Source organism: Gavialis gangeticus, unplaced genomic scaffold (assembly GCF_001723915.1).
Source record: "Gavialis gangeticus isolate Ggan-Ray unplaced genomic scaffold, GavGan_comp1, whole genome shotgun sequence".
Taxonomy (NCBI): Eukaryota; Metazoa; Chordata; order Crocodylia; family Gavialidae; genus Gavialis; species Gavialis gangeticus.
In genome coordinates this window covers 15,921,143-15,935,197 of record NW_017729030.1, presented here as the reverse complement: position 1 = coordinate 15,935,197, position 14,055 = coordinate 15,921,143, and positions in this window count along the sequence as shown.

Here is a 14,055-nt window from a genome sequence, read left to right as displayed (position 1 = left end):
GTCCCTTCCGACCCTAGAAACTATGAAACTATGAAAAATCCTTATGTCTCATATATTTCCTGGATCATCACGGCCACAGCATCACTGCAGCACTCCCAGGACAGCTTGTTTACAGTTTATGCACATTGGGCACAATTCTTGCAAGGTGTTTAGTTGCCACAGTAACGAATGGGGGTAGAGAGGTGTTGATGATATTTAGTGTTCCAGGCTTTCAGTCTATTTAAAAAAAAAAATCCAGGAATTTTTCAGGGTTTATTTTTAAACATAAAAACTGGGTTGAAATTGGGATAAAAGGAAGAAAAGAGAAAGAGTTGGTTTAAATTGGGGGAAAATAATAAAACATTCCCATGGCGGTGGGGGGGGAGGGAATAAGGCTGGGACTAAAGAAGGGGTGGGAGAAGGGGTGTGGCACAGCCCATTGGCCTCTCTCAGTGCTTCATAGGTCCATAGTTGGTAGGGTCAGAAGGGACCTGAGCAGATCATCAAGTCCAACCCCCTGCCGTGGCATGAAAGAATACTGGGGTCAAACGACCCTGGCAAGGTGCTCATCTAGCCTCCTCTTAAAGACCCCCAGGGTAGGAGCCAGCACCACTTCTCTTGGAAGCTGGTTCCAGATCCTAGCCACTCTGACAGTGAAGTTGCGCCTCCTGATATCTAGTCTGAATCTACCCTCTGCCAGCTTGTGACTGTTATTTCTAGTCACTCCCGGTAGCGCTTAGGGGAACAGGGACTCCCTCAGTGCCTGATGGTCCCCTCTGACTAGTTTGTAAACGGCCACTAGATCCCCCCTCAGCCTTCTCTTGTGGAGGCTGAACAGGTTCAGGTCCCTGAGCCTCTCCTCGTAGGGTCTGCCCTGCTGCCCCCTGATCATGTGAGTGGCCCTCCTCTGGACCCTCTCCATGTTGTCCACATCCCTCTTGAAGTGCGGTGCCTAGAACTGGACGCAGTACTCCAGCTGCGGCCTGACCAGTGTCGCACAGAGGGGGAGGATCACCTCCTTGGACCTGTCTGAGATGCATCTGTGGATGCACGACAAGCTACGGTTGGCAGGGAGCAAAGCAGAGGGAACTGTCAGGGGGTGCACGGTGTGACGGCTGTGAGATGGGAGCTGTGCCAAGCTATTCTTGGGGGGGGGGTGTGCCCCAGGATCTGCGTGCAGGACAAGAGTAGGCTGACACTCCAGGCTGGGGCTGATGGGGGTACCGGGCTCTTCCTGGTGCTTGGGGCAGGCAGCAGCCTGCCCTCGTCCAGTACTTAGATCTGGGGGCACACGCAGCCCCCCAGCCCATAGCCCTCCTGGGGTGCACATAGCAGCAAGAGCCATGCTCCCCCACTCCGCACCCACTGACTTACAGTTCCCTCTGTGGCTGGTGCTGGCCATTTCCAGGGTGGCTACAGCAGGGGCTGGTCTGAGTGGGAACAAGCGGAGCCCTAGGGGGCACAGGGCATGGTGCAGCTTGTCCCTGTTCATCCCAGCCCCTGCTGCAGTGGCCCCAGGAGTAACCAACACCACCTGCCTATACCACAGCATGGTGCAGCCCAGGGGCTGGGGGGGTGTGGTGCGGGGCTGGACGCGGAAGGGGGGACGGACCCGATTCCAACCCCAGCATCAACACTGGCACCTCCTGCCCCACCCAGGGTCAGAGCTGGGAGCCCTGCAGTCCCAGGCATTGGCTCTAGCCCTGCGTGGAGTCACTGGGTGCAGTGCCCACCACAGGGGCTGGGGCCAGGCTCTCCCACCTGCCCCCCTGGCAGGGCTCCCAACTCCCAGCACCTAGAGCAGGGATGCAGGTGGAGCTGCCAGGGTGCCCGCCTGCCCTGGGAGTGATTCTCGTGGTCCCTCCCACCCCACCCAAGGTCAGAACTGGGAGCCTCATGCCCCCAGGCAGTGGCTTCAGCCACCCTTCCCCAGCCCCCACATAGTCACCGCCCCCCTCTCTGTGTGTGGCCGCTACCACCCCCTTCCCTGGAAACCTGCATCTGGCCAGAAATCTGTGTCTCAGGTAACCTGTATTTTTAGCTTACTGGCACCCCCCCAGCCATTCCCCACTCATGCCGGTTAACAGGGATTTTACTGTATCTGGTAAAATTGAGTGAACTGAAAAACAGGTATAAATCAGTAAAAACTGAATAACTTCAATAAAAAAATCAGAGAATTTATCAGTGACAATCAGTAGAAACTGAAAACGCGAAACACTAGTGATATTTTACATGCTTAGCTCTCTCTCTCTGTTCACTGTAAATATGAGAATTCAGTGGTATAAAATATGAATGCATTTAACAGTTTATAAAGGATATAAGGGGGAAATGTAGTTTATATAGTGGTTTATTTCAGGAAATAAAAATATTCTGAAAACCTTCAGTGCCAGTGAAATGGACATTTGAAATACTTTAAGACAGAAAATGACTCAGCCATAGCACTAATGATTACAATATGAGATTGTGATACATAAAAAGCAGCATAATGACTATGAATATCCTACTGGATTTTGAAATGAGGAAAGAAAGAATTTAGTGCTTTCTTAGTTAAGGATAAACATAATTGATTTATGATTAATATGGAGGTCTAGGCTTACCTTGCAAATATATTATATTTCACACAGAAATGAGGATAAAGACATTTTTCTCATTTCTATATGAAACACAATATTTGCATGCTAGAGGAGCTCACAGGAATATTGGCTAGAGCTACTGCTAGATGGATACTTGACATCATTCATACAGAGTCAAGTCCATCTGTTGCATGGCAGCAGAAAGATGAATGTGAGGTCGAAAGTCTAAAGAACAACATGAATAAGGCTTTTTTCAAAGGAAATATGTATTAAGTAACACAATTATGAGAAAGTAGGTCTTCCCGTCAGCTCATTACAAATTAATTAAGCAAGATAAAGACATTTCCTGGGAATTAAGGAGAGTCAAAGGTTAATGGCTCAGGCAGTGCCAAGGACCACCAGTTCTTGCCAGCTGCTAACTATGCCAAGAAAGTGCCCTGCACCAAGATTGTTATTGCTCCTACAGTTTAAGACAATAAATGGATGGACATGTTACATAAGTCTACAGGAGCTTCTTCAAGATTCACTTGGTGACCACTGGACCTTACTCAAGAATTAGGGTCTAAAGGATCTGTGAGATCATTTCTCAGTTATTGCATGAGATTGGAGCTTGGTGCACTTAGCTATTTGAAGGGATGGGTATGGCAGCCTCCTGATATCTAACTCTTTATTTTTGTTTTTATATTTAAGTATTACTACTGCTACTGCTGCTGCTGTTGCTGTTACTGCCAAAGAAGATACCTATCCAAGGTTCTAGATACCCTAGGACAGGGGCGGGCAATTAGAGGGCCACTTACTGAGTTTTGGCAAGCCACTGAGGGCCTCATGAAAGGCAGCCCAGGGCAAATATTCATTTTCTAAATTTTTGGGGGGCCCCATGGGCCAGATAGAAAGGCTTGGTGGGCTGTGTGGCAGAATGCCACCTTGGTTTCTCCCCAAAAATCTCTGCCCTGTGACACTGTGATTTAAATCTCTGTGCTGTGACCATTCAATTAGGATGGGCCCAGCACACAGGGGACCACACCCTCAGCCTGTCTCTTTAGGGAACTGGAGCTGGCTGCATTCCTGAGGGAGGGGGAAACCTGCTCCCTCTGCTTACGTGACTTGCATCACTTACCTGGGTAAGGGGTTTCTACCTGGGGAGCTGGAATCTGCCCGGTAACAGGTGATGCATTTCAGATTGGTTGGCTGACAGCCAACTGGGGCTGACCTCCGCTGGCCCAGGTGAATGAGGTCACAGGGGCTATATAAGTTAGGACGGGGAAGGAGGCGGTCTCTCCTCTCCGGCCATGAGGTGACGCAGCAGCCAGGCAGGGGACAGAGAAGCCTTAACATCTGAAACTGGCTCTCTCCCCCCAAACTCACGAGCTAGGAACCGCCTGCCTCCAAAGGGAAACTTCACCTGCCTTTGGAAGATGCTTGTGAGTAAGCTACTCAATCTGATTAGATATTTAGCTGGAAGTATCACAGATGCGTAATCAAAAGGCTACCACAGCCAGACTGTTTGCTCTTTAGGATTTCTAGATATTGCTCTATCCTGTACCCTAGTTTACCCTACCCCCTGTAATCAATAAAGTTCTCCTTTTTGACTGGTGTGGGAGACTTATTGAGGGGTGGGTCTAAATTATGCCTAAGAGACCCCTTAGGTCTGTGGACTAAGGGAGACTATACCTTTTTGCCCCCGGACTTGGGGAAGTACCCCAAGTGCCTGTACTGGGTTGAGTACCCGTGGGACTTTAGGCCTGTGTTACCCCAAGGACACAGGGCCGCGAGACAGTCCATTCTTGGGGTGGTGGCGGCATGTTACCCCCAGACTAGCGAGTGTGATCCGGGAGAGGGGTCGGCCAGACATAAGGCGCCCCTAGGGAGGCATTCGGAGCCTGGAAGGTGGTCGGGCGCAGGGAGGTGGGTGGCTCAACGCAGGAGCGCCTCCTACTGGCCCACCTCATGTGGTGGAAACAGCGGAGGGATATGAATACCCAGCTGTGCTCCTGAGGTGGGATCTCTGTACCCGCCACAGGCTGCATCCAGCCCGCGGGCCGCATTTTGCCCACCTCTGCCCTAGGCCATCACTAATCAATCCACCAGGAACTCTGTTAACCAGTTACCTACAGAATCTTCTTTCTAACCCTTCATGCTGTGTGAATACACCATCAACCCTTTCTAAAACCCGTTTGAAAAGTTGTCTTTTGAAAAGATGCCTAGAATATCACCAAATCTGGGTTATTGTAGATCAACTCAGGGAACAAGTACTGAAGTCCTGAAGCCCTCCCAGAGAATGCCCCATAATCCTCCCCTTCTTTCATCTCAAAGGGGTCCCTGTTGCACCACCCGCTTTTGACTGCAGTGTTAGAAATCAAGTCTACATTCATCTCTACCTTGGCAAAAGGAGCATGCTAGGGAGAGCTACAGCAAAGCAAGGCTTTCCCACTTTGTGCATGCTACACCTCAAAACAGACATAATGTAATGTGGGAATGAATGGTGCTGGACACACACCAGTAAACTCTCTCATGCAGGCATGGTCATTGATAAGTAACCAGCACCACAGAAAGATATGTTACATCCATTTGAAGTGGGCATGATTTGCCTTGTGTGGCTATTTGGCAGTAAAGATGTTGCCCTCAGCAACCTGAAGATTTTGTCAAGCTTCCACTGAATTTATTACTAGTATTTTGTAGGCTTGATTTATTTTTTTAAAAGGTAAGTTAAAAATGCAGGTGCATTCAGTGCAAGAGTAGGATAGTTATGTTGTATGTTGCAAAATGACAAACAGATACTATATTGAAACTGATTCTTTGCCAGGTTACCTTCCCAGGAAGGAAAAGATAAGCATCATGAGCTGCCATTTCCATGAACATATTACATGATGCTCAGAAGGTTTGATCTAGCAGAGATGGCAGGAGGAGCACTCCTTTCTCTGTACTGCTTGTTGGAGTAGCTGGATGCTGGTACAAGTGACTTCTGTTCATGAGCAGAAATCAAATAACAAACAGTGGACTCATCTACACATGCATTAATGTGCTTTTCCTAATGTACATTTAATTTACTACCCCCTAATGTGAGGTACTAAATGTGCATTAGGCTGCCTTAATATGCAGTAGTGCAAATGCATGCTTTTTAGGTGACACTTTATGTGCAGTAGCCTATTTTACTGTGCATAAGCGTAATTGCATTTTTTTACACAATGCTTTAATGTACAGTAATATAGGCTACTACGTATTAAAGTGAACATGTAGATACACCCAGTTTGACCCTAACTAGGCATCCAGTCTCACTTCCATTGAAGTCGATGATAAAACTGATTGTGGCAAATTCCTGCAAGATGCTGCTTCAAGGCCTAGATTCTAATGGCTCTCTTGTGCTAACTGGAACCTTACTTCACTACTTCACTAATGGTCTAAGGTGAAAGGGTATCAGATACTAGCTTTGAAAGTTTACCTGGAAGTGCTGGAATTGGGATTAACCATAACTGTGGACCTGCAAGAAAAGGCCACAGGGTGCCTGGCCTTTATGGGATGCCAGCCATACATGGAGTCAGGGAGCATAGGGAAGGCTTGTGCCTCACAAAGGTAGAATCCAAGCCTGGACTTTTGTAGGGTATAGGAGCTCTGTTGCTCCCTTCCCAAGAGGCAATGCTTGGGAAAGAATAGAAACCTGCAGTTTCATGAATCTGCTAAACTCTATCCTTTTGGTCTATAAATTATCTTCTAAAAGATGTCCCACTGTAGTACTAGGTGTTTTCTAACTTGCCATCAATATGCTGTGCACTTAAAGGGCAGACATAAAAAGGGCAAACTGAACACATACATCATATATCTTTTAAAGGCATATACATTAAAAAGCAGAAGCATAATCCCTGGAATTCTTCAGTATAAATAACCAGGACAGTTTATTCAATGCATGAGAATCTCTTCCACACTCTCAAATAAAATCCTTTCCTATATTTAACTTTAAAAAAAAAGCACACCCAACTTTTCATACCATAATTTTTTTCAGTTTTCAATTTATCAAGGGAAAACTTAGCTTAGCAGGAACAGTTATTTTACTAAATATCTTTTAAAAAATGTACTAGGAGGCATAGGACAGATGGTGGGAGAACAATCTGTTCTCTGGAGAAAGTTTGATAAAATTTACTTTATCCTTAGGCTGCATTTTTATCTACAGTGACCTTCCTTATCATGTCTCCAGGTTGATTAACCTAATATTATATATGACAATAGAACAAAACAACAATGATAGGCTGTTCTATCTGTTCTTTACTTCAGGAAGGTTACTTCCTAACTGTATATGTTAAATTCTCTGGAAGAATTTCAGCAACTGGGTAATACCAACATCCCACACCAGGATGGCATCCAAGCCTGTCTTACATATCCACAAGAGCAAGATTACAACTCAGAGTACAGACCTAAAGATATAATTGAGCTTATACACTTCATCCTCACACACAACAACTTCACATTCAATAACCAATACTTCTTACAGGCCATGGGCACAGCTACAGGAAATAAAATGGCCCCACAAAATGCCAAACTTTTTATGAGCTACCTGGATGAAGAATTCCTTAAGGACTGCACCATCAAACCCTTGCTATACTTAAGGTATATCAATGACATCTTCATAATTTGGATTGAAAACCTGCAATCTCTGTCTGATTTCCATCAGAAATTCAATTATCATTACTCTTTCATCAGACCATCTCTTGAATACTCCAACACCAACATTTCCTTTTTTCCTTTTATGATCACTATCTGGAGTGGTAAAATACAAACCACCATGTACAAAAAACCCACGGACCAACATACATATCTGCACAGAGCCAGAAATCACCCTAAACACACCAGGAAAGTCAAGCCCTCCACTACCACTGAATTTGAACTGAAGAGAATACCTGTGATTGTCACCTCACAAATCTCAAAAGGGCATTCATTCAACAAGGACACATCTCCAGAGAGATAGTTCACACTTTTGAAAGAGCCACCCAGATACCATGTAAAGAACTGCTGCAGTATGGAAAGAAAAATCACACACCACTAATGATGACGTATCATCTCTCCCTGAAACCTATACAGAAAATCCTCAAACAATTGCAACCCATACTAAAAGAAGACCCAATTCTTAAAGAGATCTTCCCAGAACCACCCATCATAGCCTTTAAACAAGCACTGAAACTCACCAACCTCATCACCAGAAGCAAACTTCCTATGGCCCAAACACACCAAATGGATCCAGACCATGCCATGACAAGAAATGCAAAACCTGCCAACACATCTCCACCACTCCCACAATAACTACATCCTACGGCAGAACCATCAGCATTCTTGGATCTTATACCTGCACCTCCAGAAATGTAATATATCTCATCCAGTGCACTAAATGTCCTGATAGAAAATATGTAGGAGAAATCAAACAACAACTGCATACTAGAATGAATGCACACCGAAAATCTATCAAAGACAAGAATGCCCAATTAGCTGTGGGGACACATTTCTCACAAGATAACCAATCTCTCAGTTCTAATCCTCAAAGGGAATTTACAAAACACTTTTTACAGACAAGCCTACAAACTTCACTTCATCAATCTACTGGATATGAAAAATCATGGACTAAATACAGACATTGGAAGTATGGCACATTATAACTTGCCTAACATCTGATACCCCAGGTAACCTCTCTACTATTTAGCAGCTACACCTTATCACCCGGTCTACATTCCCCTCCCCCACGTGTTTCTTACCCACTGACTGCCTCAATTTGTATTTTCACTGATTGGCATTCTTACATATTAGCCTCTGGCTTCTATTCTATCCCATCCTGGAAGAGCACAAAACAACTGTAGATGTTTCCTTAGCCTGAAGAAGGGTGTTTGTACCCAAAAGCTTGCAATGAAGATTTTTTCCAACTATTTTAGTTGGTCCAATAAAAGCTATCAGATTTACTCAGAGAACCTTGTCTAAAAACTGGGTAATTAAATTTGGTCTTGTCTAATACAATGGAATGTAAATAAGTGTAGGTAATTGTATCCTAAATTGAAGGAGGTGTTAAAACAAACATTGAGGCTAGGGACAAAAATTATACATATATTGGTACAAGTGATCCGAAACTGGTTCAAATCAGTAACACAACAGAAGTTTGAGGCACACAAACTGCTTTAAAAATGGCTGAAACTGGTTCAAGATAAACCTGGATGGATATAGTATCAGACTTAACTGATTTAGGTTAAATTGCTTTATTGAACTTCTGTCCCAGATCTGGGTGAATGTAGTCTGAAATATTCAATATTTCATGATTTCAATGCATGTGCTTGCTACTAAAACATACTAATTTTTATTCACTTTTTATTAAGACATAAAAACGGAATTGCTCAGATCTGCCTTCTATCTTCCTTTGAAAAGGAAGCACTGATGCTTTTAGCTTAATAAATGCAGTGCCATCCAAAGTCTGCATGACAGGAATGCATTACACATTCTCATATATAAAGAATGAGCATTCTTTAACGCATTCAACAAATATCTGACATGATTTTCCCTAGGGAAAGAGACAAGGATTGACAAGAATCAAAAGGCTCCAACACCTCCCTCCTCCTCTCTCCTCTCCCACAAAACAAAAACAGCAAGAATTCTGGAATGTACTACACCTGTAAAATCTGAGTTTGTATCTTCTACTTTTTTCTGTGTCAATGTATTTGATGGAATGTTACTAATATTACCATGTCATATTTTAGCACAAACCAAAGATTTCTCTAATATGCTGGTTCATCATTTTGTTTTGGGTGAAATTTCCATTATTCCTTGAAGTAGGGACTAGGTTCTTTCTGAGCAGAGGACTAGGTTCCAAGAACTGACTTATAATCATGTTTCTTAGCTATGGCTTTTTTTCTTCTATCTGTTCCTTTAGACAAATCTTTCCCAGATGTAGTAATGTTGAATACAGCATGAGGCATGGATTATATACACCAGGATACAGGGTGGCAGGACAGAGTCAAGAGCATGCATAACATATTCGTCTTATACAAAATTAAACCGTTCACAAGAAGTCCTGAGACAGATTTCTAAGGTTAAGAGAAGTGTAACTTCTAATTTAGTGTATTCTCAAATCACAGATTTGGGGCAGGTGAAAGAAACATTCATAGACCCACAGAGCTAACTTTACAGATGACCATTAAAAGAATTCAAATAAGGCAGCCTGATGCAACTTTGGGGCCCATTACAATTTTCATGGACATTAACTTATTTGTGTGTATTTCTGTCATTTTTTCTCCAGCTTAGGAGAGAGCTTTTTCCACATTCCCCCTAAAGCTGTTAATATGTTGAAGAAACTACTAGGAACAGTTACTTCCTCAAAAGAAAGAGTCCACTACACATTTTGCTTATCTCATGGTTTCAAACATAGTGGGCCAGAATCTAGGTCCTGTACAATACCAAATTAGCTTCACTGAACTCAGTAGCATTACTCCTAGCTTGTAGCTAATGTAAGAGAGAGCAATATAGGATTCAGTAACTGAAAAATAAAACAGGAGACCTGTATCTTTCATCATTGATGCAGTAACATGTGATGGCACATTCTCAGAAGTTCTATTGTTTTGTTGATGTTCCAACCATGTTGAATTAATTTATTCTGGCAGTTTCTTGATTGCTCCACTCTCTATTTATTTGAAATAGAAACCAAGCCATGTTGTCTGCTCCCACTTTTGGTGCATGATTATACAGCACATCTTCCTTTTTTGTAATCAATCACTATCAATGTTATTTCTCATTGTGAACCATAGCTTTTACAAGGTTTTTGAAAAGTGTTCCATCTGAACATCAGGCACTGTACAAACCCTACCCCCCAACCAACAAAAAAACAAAATGGGGAGAAAAAGTATATGTAAGCAAGTATGTGGAAAATGTCTGTATTCCCAGCTTAGTTCTCTAAAGACATTTGAGTTGGAGCCTTTGATTCTTGGATTCCAATGTACAAAGGGCAAACTTCCCAGTGTTGGGTGCCTTGAGTTAGACATCTGAGTCTTAATCAGCCTGATTTTCAGAACTGCTCAGCAGCCATATCTCCTGTGGACATCATTAAGGTCTCTGGATGCTCATCACCACAAATCAGCCCATGAACATTTGTATACTTGGTAGATCTTATGCAAAATGTTGGGTATTAAAAACAAAACAAAATACAGTTGATCCAGCAGTTTCTAAGTTTAGTTAAACAAGGATGTAACACCACTAAAAATGGATTTGGAAATGTACTTTTATATTAGTGAAGATAAACATAGCCTAATTCAGGCTAACTTGGTCCTACTCTTCAGAGCTTCCATTTGCAGGTTTGTGAATTGTACATTTGCACTAAATTATCACTAGCTACATCTTGTTTAACTTGGATGGACTGACTATTTCTGGGTGCTTTATACTGTTTTCTTCACCTGACAAGATAGAATTGAACCTCTGTGTTGCTCACAGACTCACTGTGCAAGCAAGAGCAGTAGAGTCTTAGTGTATTAATACCAAGCTCTTTTGAAGAGGTGTTCATCTTTAGATCTCTTCTAAAAGGAAGCAAACATAATTATCTCTGTCTTACAAGTGGGGAAACCTGCAGGGAATACATGAAGTGAATTGTCTGAGGCCATGAAGTCAGGAAAAGTCTTTCCCAAGTCTGAGGCCTGTGATCTATTCATCAGGTCACAGTGCTTTCAGAATTGAAAAGATCTACACTTGAAAAACTGAAAAGAAGGATTGGATACCAGAACTATAAGTGGCAGAAAAACATTCGAAGAGTGAATACTTTTACTGTAGTACAGCTTTCTGTGGCTCTTGGAGCCAGGTGGTGCCTAATAGGCACCACCATACTTGAGAGGGGTACTATATATGGGGGGCATTGTTTTCTTTCCTTTCTTCCTTTGTTGTGGCTGGTTCCCTAAAACAGGGGATTTATATGCCTAGGATTTATATGCCTAGACCCTGGCAAATTAAAGAGTTGGGAATGAGCAGAGTTCCTTACACCTCTCCTCTCTTTTTCTACTCTGGGCAGGGGTAGCCACAACCTGATACATGGCTTACAGCCTCTGAGTTGTTCTTTGGCTGTGGAGCCAGCATCTCTTTAGTTCTGACAAGTCAGAATTTTCTAGATCCAATTTTTCTGAAGTTGATCAACTGATCACATGATCAACAATCTTCTTATTTGACAGTTACAATCAGTGTGATTGCACACATGCATGCACACACACCCATGCATGCACACTTCGTTTGTGGGTACAATGGTACTACAAAAAGAACAATAAGATCATCTTACAGCACACGTATGCTACATATTAAAACAGAGTGGCTTGGCAAACACCCAACTCTTTCACACCACCATTTTGAATGTAACCAGAAAACAAGGGACTGGAATGCATGGATGCCTGACTTTTCAAAAAGCAAGGAGCAGATCCTCATCAGGTACAGGATTGAATAGGTAAAATCCCTTCCTCAAGAGCTGAACTTGGCTTGTAGGTAAAGTAGATATTGCATTAGAACAATGGTCCAGGGGAATGGCAAGGGTTAATTGGTTTTGAAAAGCCTGTTCATGACAGTTTCCTTCAAGGTCCACTGTGTCAGGAAACAGCAGACATACAGGCTGGGAAATTGAAGATATGCACCACACTGTTCCATAACATGAACAGTGTACCCAGATATAAGGGACTCTGCTGCAGTAGCCAGGTTACAGTGCCCAACTGCAGAGCCCTTGGAATTTCTGTTTTTTGTGAAGAGATCAAATTAGGAGACCAATAATGTAAATAACCAATATTTGTAAATAACCAAATTGAGATGTGTGCATGTGACGGGTTTGTCAGAACAAAGGAATATGCTGACAGGGCACAATGTGGGCAGTATGATGACCACAGGGAGAACAATCTATGATACCCAGGACTAAAGAGTCATTGGGCCATGGCGGGGAGGGGAGAAAGAATACAAAAGGAAGGATTTCTGAGCAGCAAAGGGTCCCTGATGGGGGAACCCAAAGCCACCATAGACAGAGGGCACACCACCAGCCTGTCTCACCCACCACACTGGGTGGGGGTAGAGGGGTGGGGCTTGGCCTTTGACCTCCAGGCTGCTGATATCTGACAGTCAAGAAAGAACCACAGGATGAAGCTTGCGTACTGGTTAGACGTACCTTCCCTCTGTGACAGCGCTAGGACTGGTAGATATAGAATTGGGGAGGTTATTTTGTTTGCCTTGCCTGCATTATTCTTATCTGCTGTCACTGTGTATCAATAAAATTAGCCTATTATTGAATGGAGAAGTCGTGGTCTGTCTAAAGGTTTGGGTCGCCCTGGAACCTGGTATACAGTGCCAACAGCTAGGCAAGGTCATGGAATGAAAGACTTCAGAGTTAGAAGCAGCCAGTAGAAGTCACATGTAACATGGCTTCAGAGGGCACTCACAGAGACTGGATAAGGCCACAGAGATCCCAAAGAACTGTTCCCCTGGGGGACTCCATGACATAAGAACCTAACTATATAGATTCAGTGAGGAGCATTAAATCAGAAGAGCAAATTAAAAAAAATTTTTTAAGAGGGTTTTTTTTATTTTTAATGGAGAGAGAGAGAGGTGAATTGGTATACAGTATGTTTATGAATAATTCTTCTTACACTGTGTCAATCAAGACCACCTCAGAAGCAAGGTATGTAAATCCCAGTTTCACTTACTAAGGAGGTACATTTGAGGGGTGAAACCTCCATTGAACTAGCATCTAAATTATGTCTTGTTAAATGAAATGGTGACACATGCACAGAATGTATGAGTTGGGGCTTGCTTTTCCCAGTACCAGAACATTCATTTGTAAAACTGTTTCTCTTGTTATTGTGTCAGAATGAGAGACTTCCAGCAGGGTGGCTGACAGGTTAGACAAAGGGCCCTGTTCAGTAATAAAATTGTTATGCAGGTGTTCTACAGTTTTCCCTGCAGCATTTGTACACACCAGATGAACTATACTTAGGCTGACATACTCCCGCCCCTTCCAAAAGTAGGTAATTATTGTCACAGAAGTCCTAGGAGAAGAGCAGAGCTGGCTATTGTTTTCAAGGAGCAACAATAGGCCCAAGAAGAGAAAGATCATTTTTGCTCCTGAAAGAGGCTGACCACATATTTACTATTACCTATTTGTTATGATAAAAGCTGATTTTATTTTTCTACAGTGACACTGAGAACATGGGCAGCACAAACATATGCTGATATAATTTACAGGGACAGATCCTGTGGCACGGTTATACCTGATGGCTAAAAAAATGATATTTAATGATTTGCTTTTAGGAACTGGCTTGTAGGTAGAGTAGATATTGCATTAGAACAATGGTCCACGGGAATGGCAAGGGTTAATTAGTTTTGAGAAGTCTGTTTTTGACCAAGTTTCATGTTCTCAGTCTTTGTGTTAGAAGCTATCAGGCAAATAGGGTGGGGAAATTAAAAACATATAATATTCTATGACAAAGATAAGGGGCCTGTAGAATTAGCATGAGGTCACAGTGACCAGCTGCAA